We start from the raw sequence: 11,715 nt of genomic DNA, 5'->3' as shown, positions 1-11,715 counted from the left end.
AAGGATGAAACAATATGAGACCCTTCAATGATGAAGTACAAAATGAGAACCTTATTCAACATATCTTGCGCTACCTTCCGTGTAGTATTCATTTTATACTGTAGTATTTGACATGTAGTATTCATAATATATTGCAGTATTTTACCTCCAGTAGGAATTTTTTCCTGCAATATTTACTTTGTAGTATTAAACATCTACTGCAGTAATTTAGCAGCAGTATTCATTATATTTACTTTTTGTTACAGTATTAGTGCATGTCATAGCAAACCCTCGTTAGCACTTCCGCTAGCTCGGCTAACACTTCCAGTCATGACAAAGCCCTGCTTTGGAATAGATGGTAACAACAAACACAATTTGAGGAAGTTGACAAGCTAGTGGTCCTTAGGTACATTTTGGTTCATCCTGCAGATTCTTCTGTGTCTCACAAAATCACGTTTTAGCATATTTGTTGACATAATAGAATTCCTATAGTTTTACATTGAAACAGGAAGTGCTGCTCATCTGTAATGTCCCCATACAAACGTCATTGTATAGCATGTCGTCCAAAAAACATCATCGTATAGCATGTCGCTCTCAAAACATCATAGTATAGCATGTGGCTCAAAAAACGTCATGGTATAGCCTTTGGTCCCGAAATGTCATAGTATAGCATGTCGCTCTAAAAACGCAATAGTATAGCATGTCGTCCAAAAAAGTCATAGTATAGCATGTCGCTCTAAAAACGTCATAGTATAGCATGTCGCTCTAAAAACGTCATATTATAGCCTTTGGTCCACAAAACGTTGTTTTGTCCCGGCTGTCTGAAGTAGGTGAGGAGCAACATAAAAACCATCCAAATGCTGGTTTCCAGAGGGTTAGACAAGAATTTATTTGAAAGAGTAAGTTTACAACAACACAACATGTGAGGGGGGTTAAAAACATATGGGTGTTAGTAAAATAAAAATAAATCAACAGAACTAAAAGTGAACTTCACGTTGACATTGATGGGCATTCCAACCAGGAACAAAGTAAAAGACAATCAATACAAAAAAAAAACTCTTCCTGTTCACCTCTTAAAACCCAAAATCACACCGCAGTAGCACCCTAAACTAAAACAACCAATGGGTTCCCTGTTTTCCTTTCTGAACAATTCAAAGGTCCCTCTCTATCTCCCCACACATCCACCAACCACTGGAACACATCTCCAAAGTTCTGCCAGGCCAGCTCAGCTTCCCCTCAGAAGAAGTTCCGCCACCTGCCAGATGAAGCAGCCTTTTGAGAGGCAGCTGGCATCATGATTGGACTGTACTTTGGTCTGTTCCAATCCAGCTTCAGCTCCAGAGACGGCAGGCGGGACGAGTCAACGGAGGCCGGGTGGACGAAGGCATGCAGCTGAGTACAATCCAGAAAACAACAGAGGAGGACTGCAGCGGTCCAGGGCCAGAACAAACAGAGTATGTCTCTTAGAAAACATCATAGTATAGCCTTTGGTATGAAAAAACGCCATCATATACATCGTATATTGTACAAATAACAAGTCAAAGCAAAGAGACATACATTGTAGAATTGTAGTAATTGTGGGCTGACTGATTTACTGATTAGCAGTATTTTATTTTTTACTGATTTACAGTAATAAATACATTTAAAAATGGTGCTACTTTGGCTCTGAACCTTTATCTACCTGTGGTCGCTCTGTCTTCTGCAGTGATTTGATTGGTTATACATAACAAATAAAACTCCTTTAACTTTAACATCTGTAAACAAAACAAAAACGTATCAACAAAGTTTTCTGTTAGAGTTTGTGTTCTTCTAAGTTTAACTCCAAGGTTTTAAATACTTTTATTTACTGCAAATGAATATCGACTCCAAATGTCTCAGTAATAATCATTATCAGCCTTAAAAACCCACAAAACACCCCTCTATACTCGACCACACTTAGTACAGTCTGGTTCCCCCTTCTGTAAATCTGCTTGGAATCTTCCACTTCCTGTTTGTCAAAGTGGCCTTCTACCTGGACAGGTTTTTTTGGAGCTCATGCAACAAACATTTTGGGTAACTGCACTTTAATATGGATGGGATGACACTGAATTAGAGTCTGTTTTAATGAGACTGAATTAAGATGTGTAGCTCTGTCATTAAATAGTAATTTTTTTTTCAGAATTCACAGAGAAAAGTCTGAAATGTTTGCTAGGGTAGCGTCCCACATGTTCTTTGGCTCAGCTAAAGCTAACTCTCTCCAACTTCTGGATCTCTTGAGTTGCTTGTTGTTAAAATATCTTGCTGTAGGTGCTGAAGCTCAGAAAGTCTGAGATGTTTGTTCAAAATAAGCTCATTCTCAAGTCTTCTCTGAACTGTCCTCTTTTGTTTGAACTTTCCCTAAACTTACGAGTTAATGACAGAGCAGCACATCCAGACTCAGTCTCATTTATGTAGAGATTAAACTTCAGTGTCATTCATTGATGTTAAAGTGCAGTTTTTCAAATGTTTGTTGCACATGCTCCCGACCAAACCAGTCCAGCTGGAAGACGATGTGAAGAGAAAGGTCCAGAGGATGAATGTCACACATTTACATTGGAAATAAATGTCCTTTAATTTGACATGTCATGCAAATGATGTTCAAATCTTTGAGTGTTTTGTTGATGTTGGTTTCTAAATGTTTTTTGACACTCGGCCACAAAGATTAAAACCTTCTACGGCTCACAAGCTGCAACAATTCACACATTATCAACTATCTTTCTGACTAAACTAAGATACAAAGAGAAAAACTGTCTGATTCCTGCATCATGAATGTAAATCTTTTTGTTTTTTATGACAGTAAACTGAATATATTTGGGTTTGACATTTTATAAACCAAAACAAGAAATGAATTACTGGAGAAAATGACAGATTAATGGACAAAGAAAATGTGTTTTCCAACATGTATGGCTGAATTACTCCAACATTACAAGATACATACAATTTTAATTCAGTTTTATTTATATAACGCCAATTACAGGTCAAATTGTCTCACGACACTTTATTTTTATATTTTTTGTCATATCTAAAATATGACAAAGTAAGAAATTAAAATTTCTTGACTAATCCAATGTATTATTTGGTTTTTAAGAGACTAATGGGCAACTAAAATAACTTTCCAAACTACAACTAATAAACATGAGGTCAAATAGAAGGAAGAGTTTTAAATACTGTAGTCCCACGACGACAAGAATAAAGTTTGTCAACAAAAAGTAAATCTGCTGGTGGATTCCATTAAAGTCCTAATAAATGATAATAAAGTGTGATACTAAAGGTTTGTGGTGCTAAAAATCTCAAAGTAAAGATATCAAGTTGAACATGTGGATGGAGGTTGATAAAAGTTGACCTCCCTTCATTTCTCTGGAGCGACTCCATGGATTTTATGGATGGTGGTTAAAGACCTGCTCTTCTAGTTGTCTTCCTTCTAGTCGCTGTAAAAAGTCAGTCCATCCTGGCCGACTTCAACACCTCTTCATGACAACTTGTTCTACCTCCCACCTGGTGGAAACTCCAGAAACTCAGGAAAACCTGTCGAGACTCGAAGAACTCGTGGAGACTCGAAGAACTCGTCGGGCGGGGGAAGGTGTGGTGGGTGGTGGGGGGAAGGTGGGGGAGTAGAGGGGGGAGGCCGCCACCCACCTCCCCGCCTACTCTCCACCCAGACTCCGCCTTGGCTCCACCCATGTGGTCACTTCAGGAACTACGATGTCAAAGGGACGACGAAATTATTTCTTTTCATCTGATCTGTAGCTCAGTGAGTTAAGGATTTGCCTATGGAGCTGCAGGTCGCTGGTTCAAGACCAGACCCTTCTTAAGTTTTATCAAAATCCTGACAAAGACAAAGAAAGAAAAGGGCCAGTGGTGGGTCTTGAACCTGCGACCTTCCACTCTGTAATCTCTCTTCTTATCCCCCTGAGCTACTCGCTCAGATACTAAATCTTCTTTTTTTTGCGCATTTATCATCTAGTTTTTGTCATTTTCGAGTTTTTTTTTTAACTCGAGTCTCGTCTCGACCGTTTTTCTCAGGAGGTTGGACTTCAGCCTTTGAGCTGGAGGGTGGAACCCTCAGTTCCAAGACTTTCCAAAGCCTCCACACCTCCCGAGTCCTCAGGACCTGAGCTTTCACACAGTCTGAGGGCTGAAATTTTCTAAGTCCCACAGTAGTTCTCTGTTAGATTGAACTTTCAGACAGTCTGAGGACTGATATCTTCTAAGTTCCTGAGTAGTTCTCTGTTAGTTTGAACCTTCAGACAGTCTGAGGACTGAAAACCTAAAACTTCTTGAGTAGCTCTCTGTTAGTTTGAAACTTTAGACAGTCTGAGGAATGAAATCTTAAAAGTTTCTCAGTACTTCTCTGTTAGTTTGAACTTTCTGGTTAACAGAAGCCTTAAAACTTGTGACCATGAGTCTTGATTTCACATTTAGACCATCCATCTGAGTTCTTCTCAGACCTTCACCTGTGGGTTTTTTAGAAATCCTCAACAAACTTTGATTCTCTTCACTGAACAGTAAAGTTTGTGGATATCAGAAGGTAACATTAGTTTGATAAATGCCTTCAACCTCTAGTAGACTTTATCTGGAAATCAGTTTTCTGAAATGAGTTCTTAGTAAATCTGTCCACAATCAAACCAAGAACATAGAAAGAGGAAATATTTGAAGAAACAACTTGATGTGTTCATTTCAGACTAGAAAACACTTTAAGGCTTTTATCTGTTATTGCTCTTTTGATCATTTTATTGTTTCTTCTGTTTAATTTGATCTTCTAAAGTTTAACTAGTGCCCTTTCAAAGGTTTTATCTTTAGTTTGATTCTTCTTAAATGTTTAGTTTTGCTCTTTTCTCACCTTTTATTCTGTTCTAATGTCTGATCTGATTTCGAAACGTTTTGTCTTTTTAATGTTTAATTGTTGTTTTTTCAAATGTTTTATCGGCTTGTTTGAAAAATTTCCTTTTCTTTCCCAATGTTTAATTTTTCGATTAAATCTTTGTTAAGGTTTTTCTTTTTAAATGTTTTACCACCTTTTAATGTTTAATTTTCTTTTTTAATGCTTCATTGTATTTTCTGTTTAATTCCTATTTAAAGTTTTATTGTCTTTAAGATTTAATTTTCTAATGAAACATTAAATTTTTTAATTAAATGTTTTGACTTTTAAAGGTTTGATAGTCTAATTAAATGTTTTGTATTTTTCTAAATGTGTAATATTCTTGTTTAATTGTATTTTTTAAATGTTTAATTATGTAAAATATTTCATCTTTAATGTTTAATATTTTTGTTTAAAATTTTTTGTTTGATTTCATAATTACATGCTTTGTATCTTCCGTTTAATTATCTAATTAAATATTTTGTCTAATATAATTTAATTGTATTTAATGTTTAATTTTCTTTTTAAAAGTTTTATTATATTAAATGTTTTTTTCCTTTGATTTAGTTGCTTTTTTTACTCTAGTTTATTTCTTTAATCTTCTTTTTCTGTCAAGATTTTAACCCCAACCTTAAAAATGAAACAAACTCTTAAATCACAATAAAAATACTTCTGTTGTCACACTCATGAGTTAGTCAGTTATTCAGTTTCTCAATTCAACTTTATTTGTTTAGCACCTTTCACACAGATTACAAAACTAAGCAAGCAAAGAGAAAAAACTATGCTAAAACTATGATTAAAACTCAAAAACAAACAAAAAAAGAAAAGAATTAACATGGTAATAAAATATGTTGTGTCCAGGGGATGGAGGGAGTTTATTGAAGTCTTCTTGGGCTCACATGGGAAATCATTTAAAATATAAACTTGATATTCAGTCTAAGGAAACTGCAGAGCGACAGAAAAACTAACAATATCTCCTGTTTTCTGCTTTAATGAGTTGACTCTTCTTGTGCTTTCAGACCAAAGAACTACAGACACTTCACAACCTGCTCAAACTCTTGGTACAGGACCTCACCACACGGGTCAAGAAGGTTTCTGTCTCATTTCTGCTCTGAACCTCACCTTCTCCTGCTCAAACTGCTGATAAATGTTTCTGCTGCTCTAAAGTCTGGTCTCCAGAACTTCCTAAAAACTCTCAAAGTCTCTTCTGCTGCAGGTTGCTTTGTAGAAACCAAACTAGCACAACCCAAATGCTAAAGTCTCCTGCAGCCTACCAGAGAACCTCTGAGAACAGAGAATCAGGACATGAACTCTTACCTTCTGGACAACCAACGTTGGTTCTCAAACAAGAATACAGAATGTGTCTGACCAAAAAACTCTGAAGACTCACTACAGCCAAGATAAAGACACAACTCAGCTGCACCAAATCCACTAATCACTGCACACATTAGCACCATGTGCCAACTGTGGCTAAAGAACCACATTTACCAAGACAACTATCCAGTACAAAGCCCTAAAAAACACCAAGAAACACATTAAAGACGATTTTACTGCTGGAAGCTGCAAGCCAACACCTAAAGAACAAACTAAAGCAATGGAACCAAACCCGGTTCTGTGGTGAACAGAAGCAGAGGAAATGTTTGACTGCAGCTAAATAAAGCAGGAAGACACTAAGCTGCTCAGGTGTTCCTGATAACACCTAGCAGCCACCTGGACAGCCAATAGGAACACAGCTTACTGGAAGTCCAGAGGGCTGGGTTAGTGAAGGAAATTAAATTTAAAGTTGAAGCAGAAAGTTAACAAAGAAAGTTGAAAACCACCTTCTGATACCTGAAATCTCTGAGTTTTTCCACACAAAGAACACCTGAACATGTCAAACTGGTTCCATAGTAGAACCATCATTGTAAAAACGTCATAGTATGGTGTGTTGCTCAAAAAACATTACGACCCGGCTGTCTAAGGTCGCCGAGGAGCAACACAAAAACAACACAACATGTGAGCAGAAAAATCACAAAGTCTGTCTTTAGTTCAGCTGAAAATATTAGTCTTTTTTTTTTTCATTGACCAAACTTTTCAGGAAGTAGATGAAGAACAATTAAAGCTCTCATGTAGAAGTCCAACTTATTTTGTATCCTTGTGGAGAGTTTAATCTTACAGTTTGTAAAGCTGTTGAGTTTTTAGAGTCACATGGATTGTTTTGACATTTAATAACCGAGTCCTGAAATAAAATTATAGTTGTGGATTTCTGTCATTTAGTCTGGACTAAACAAATAACAGCAGCATAAATCTCAAACGTCATTATGAGGAGTCTGGATTGAGGTTTCTCACTTGATAATGATCAAAACATGAAATTTAGGTTGGTTTAAAGGGAAGTATTCCACCTACAAGGTCCTCAAACATCCACCTTAAAGGAACATATTCCACCTGAAATGTAGACCTGAGAAGTAGGTTCGGAAGAATATACCATCCTAAACATCCTTAAATGTAGACTAAAAGACGGTTTGGAAGAAAATTCCACCTAAAACCCTCCAATGTAAACCTAAAAGGTGAGTTTAATGGTATATTCCACCTAAAATTCACTACTGTAGACCTTGGAGGTTGGTCTGATGGTATATTCCACCCAACATCCTTGAACATAAACTTAAAAAGTTCCTTCAAAGGAATATTCCACCTAAAATCTTTCAATGTAGACCAAAAACTCTTGGTGTAAAGGAGTATTCCACCTTAAATGTAGACCTAATGGATGGTTTGGAGCAATGTTCCCTCTAATTTTTCATGAGTCTGAGCAAACACACAAACTCCCTGAGCGTCCCTTGGACCACTGTGAGCAACATCAGACGTGTGCACTGTGGTCACACAAGCATCACATCCATTCAAGTTACATGGTTCATTAAAAGACTCAAATTACAGCATTTACATTTCTGTTAAAAGTTTGTCAACAGGAGCCAGTTGAAGGCTGCAGTGATTTTAGTGACACTACAATGTATAAGAGTGAAGTTATTGAATATTTGTCTCTCTTTACTGTTGCAGCGGTTTTGCAAATTGCAGACGGACCCTGTTCACTCCATAGACACCAATGTTATTCCTGTAGCTTGAAAGACAGCTACTTTTGATAAAACTGGGCTTGTAGCACATTGTCTGCCTTGCAACAATGGGAAAGAGGCACCGTTTATGTTTTGACAACCTATATCTAATGAGTTATTGATGCTGGAAGCCCGAATCTGTGAATATCTTTCCAACTTTACTGAACTTGGGGCCACTACCACCTAAGGAGTGATATATTTAATTTTGAAAAAAACATTTAGCCATACTTAAAGCTTTAAGTGCTTTATTAACACGGAACTAAAAATTTTGTATTGTTTTATTATCACAGGTTCTGTCTGAAAAGAGGTGGCATCATTTTAAACAGTGAAATCAAACTAACAAAATGTAATGACCAACCAGTGAGCAATACTGGATTCTGCAAAAACATAAACAACTTTTTTTAAAATCTAAATCTTAACACAGTTAATGTATTAACTTATTTTTGTGTGTATGCATGTATTTATTGATTTATTTAGTACTGTTAACATATCAGAGTTCTGAGTGAATTTTTCTTAAGATAGACAAAGGCCATTTATTGATTACATATAGGCTATTAAATGTTTAATAAAAACTAAAAAGCATTTTAAAAAAAAAGAACTTAGGCATTTATTGAGTCACTAAAATACTGTAGAGTACAGACCACATCAGCATGATTATAAGCATCCTCTGGTAAATTAACAACCAGATACTGATGTCTCTCACCATATGGACTTCAGGAGATGACTGGGGGATGATAAACTGTGACCTACTGGTTGGGTTCTCTCTGTTCTCATGTTTCTTACATGTTTGTCCCCTGACAAACAAGGTCCTAATTTTTTTTGAGCAACACACCATACTATGACGTTTTTACAATGATGGTTCTACTATGGAACCAGTTTGACATGTTCAGGTGTTCTTTGTGTGGAAAAACTCAGAGATTTCAGGTATCAGAAGGTGGTTTTCAACTTTCTTTGTTAACTTTCTGCTTCAACTTTAAATTAAATTTCCTTCACTAAGCCAGCCCTCTGGACTTCCAGTAAGCTGTGTTCCTATTGGCTGTCCAGGTGGCTGCTTGGTATTATCAGGAACACCTGAGCAGCTCAGTGTCTTCCTGCTTTATTTAGCTGCAGACAAACATTTCCTCTGCTTCTGTTCACCACTGAACCGGGTTTGGCTCTGTTGCTTCAGTTTGTTCTTTAGTCGTTGGCTTGCAGCTTCCAGCTTCCAGCAGTAAAATCATCTTTAATGTGTTTCTTGGTGTGTTTTAGGGCTTTGTACTGGATAGTTGTCTTGGTAAATGTGGTTCTTTAGCCAGTTAGCACATGGTGCTAATGTGTGCAGTGATTAGTGGATTTGGTACAGCTGAGTTGTGTCTTTATCTTGGCTGTAGTGAGTCTTCAGAGTTTTTTGGTCAGACACATTCTGTATTCTTGTTTGAGAACCAACGTTGGTTGTCCAGAAGGTAAGAGTTCATGTCCTGATTCTCTGTTCTCAGAGGTTCTCTGGTAGGCTGCAGGAGACTTTAGCGTTTGGGTTGTGCTAGTTTGGTTTTTGTACGGTTTCATTTGGACGACTATCTTGAGGCCCCTCCATGTGGTTTAGTGAGGTTTTCTGCAACAGTTCTACAAAGCAACCTGCAGCAGAAGAGACTTTGAGAGTTTTTAGGAAGTTCTGGAGACCAGACTTTAGAGCAGCAGAAACATTTGTCAGCAGTTTGAGCAGGAGAAGGTGAGCTTCAGAGTAGAAATGAGACGGAAACCTTCTTGACCCGTGTGGTGAGGTCCTGTACCAAGAGTTTGAGCAGGTTGGGAAGAGTCTGTAGTTCTTTGGTCTAAAAGCACAAGAAGAGTCGACTCATTAAAGGAGAAAACAGGAGATATTGTTGGTTTTTCTGTCGCTCTGCAGTTTCCTTAGACTGAATATCAAGTTTATATTTTAAATGATTTCCCATGTGAGCCCAAGAAGACTTCAATAAACTCCCTCCATCCCCTGGACACAACATATTTTATTACCATGTTAATTCTTTTCTTTTTTTGTTTGTTTTTGAGTTTTAATCATAGTTTTAGCATAGTTTTTTTTCTTTGCTTGTTTAGTTTTGTAATCTGTGTGAAAGGTGCTAAACAAATAAAGTTGAATTGAGAAACTGAATAATTGACTAACTCATGATTGTGACAACAGAAGTATTTTCATTGTGATTTAAGAGTTTGTTTCATTTTTAAGGTTGGGGTTAAAATCTTGACAGAAAAAGAAGGTTGAAGAAATAAACTACAGTTAAAAAAAGGAATTAAATCAAAGGAAAAAAACATAAAACTTTTAAAAAGAAAATTAAACATTAAATACAATTAAATTATATTAGACAAAATATTTAATTAGATAATTAAATGGAAGATACAAAGCATGTAATTATGAAATCAAACAAAAAATTTTAAACAAAAATATTAAACATTAAAGATGAAATATTTTACACAATTAAACATTTAAAAAATACAATTAAACAAGAATATTACACATTTAGAAAAATACAAAACATTTAATTAGACTATCAAACATTTAAAAGTCAAAACATTTAATTAAAAAATTTAATGTTTCATTAGAAAATTAAATCTTAAAGACAATAAAACTTTAAATAGGAATTAAACAGAAAATACAATGAAGCATTAAAAAAGAAAATTAAACATTAAAAGGTGGTAAAACATTTAAAAAGAAAAACCTTAAAGATTTAATCGAAAAATTAAACATTGGGAAAGAAAAGGAAATTTTTTTAAACAAGCCAATAAAACATTTGAAAAAACAACAATTAAACATTAAAAAGACAAAACATTTCGAAATCAGATCAGACATTAGAACAGAATAAAAGGTGAGAAAAGAGCAAAACTAAACATTTAAGAAGAATCAAACTAAAGATAAAACCTTTGAAAGGGCACCAGTTAAACTTTAGAAGATCAAATTAAACAGAAGAAACAATAAAATGATCAAAAGAGCAAAAACAGATAAAAGCCTTAAAGTGTTTTCTAGTCTGAAATGAAAACATCAAGTTGTTTCTTCAAATATTTCCTCTTTCTATGTTCTTGGTTTGATTGTGGACAGATTTACTCAGAACTCATTTCAGAAAACTGATTTCCAGATAAAGTCTACTAGAGGTTGAAGGCATTTATCAAACTAATGTTACCTTCTGATATCCACAAACTTTACTGTTCAGTGAAGAGAATCAAAGTTTGTTGAGGATTTCTAAAAAACCCACAGGTGAAGGTCTGAGAAGAATTCAGATGGATGGTCTAAATGTGAAATCAAGACTCATGGTCACAGGTTTTAAGGCTTCTGTTAACTAGAAAGTACAAACTAACAGAGACGTACTGAGAAACTTTTAAGATTTCAGTCCTCAGACTGTCTGAAGGTTCAAACGAACAGAGAACTACTCAGGAACTTAGAAGATATCAGTCCTTGGACTGTCTGAAAGTTAAATCTAACAGAGAACGACTGTCGGACTTAGAAAATGTCAGCCCTCAGACTGTCTGAAAGCTCAAACTAACAGAGAAGTACTCAGGAACTTTTAAAATTTCAGTCCTCAGACTGTCTGAAGGTTCAAACGAACAGAGAAGTACTGAGAAAGTTTTAAGATTTCAGTCCTTGGACTGTCTAAAGGTTCAAACCAACAGAGAACTACTCAGGAACTTAGAGGATTTCAGTCCTTGGACTGTCTGAAGGTTCAAACTAACAGAGAACTACTCAGGAACTTAGAAGATTTCAGTCCTTGGACTGTCTGAAGGTTCAAACTAACAGAGAACTACTGTGGGACT

The sequence above is a fragment of the Amphiprion ocellaris genome, chromosome 8, assembly GCF_022539595.1.
Source record: "Amphiprion ocellaris isolate individual 3 ecotype Okinawa chromosome 8, ASM2253959v1, whole genome shotgun sequence".
NCBI classification, from domain to species: domain Eukaryota; kingdom Metazoa; phylum Chordata; class Actinopteri; family Pomacentridae; genus Amphiprion; species Amphiprion ocellaris.
The sequence above is the reverse complement of the archived record's forward strand: the minus strand, read 5'-3'. Positions refer to the sequence as shown.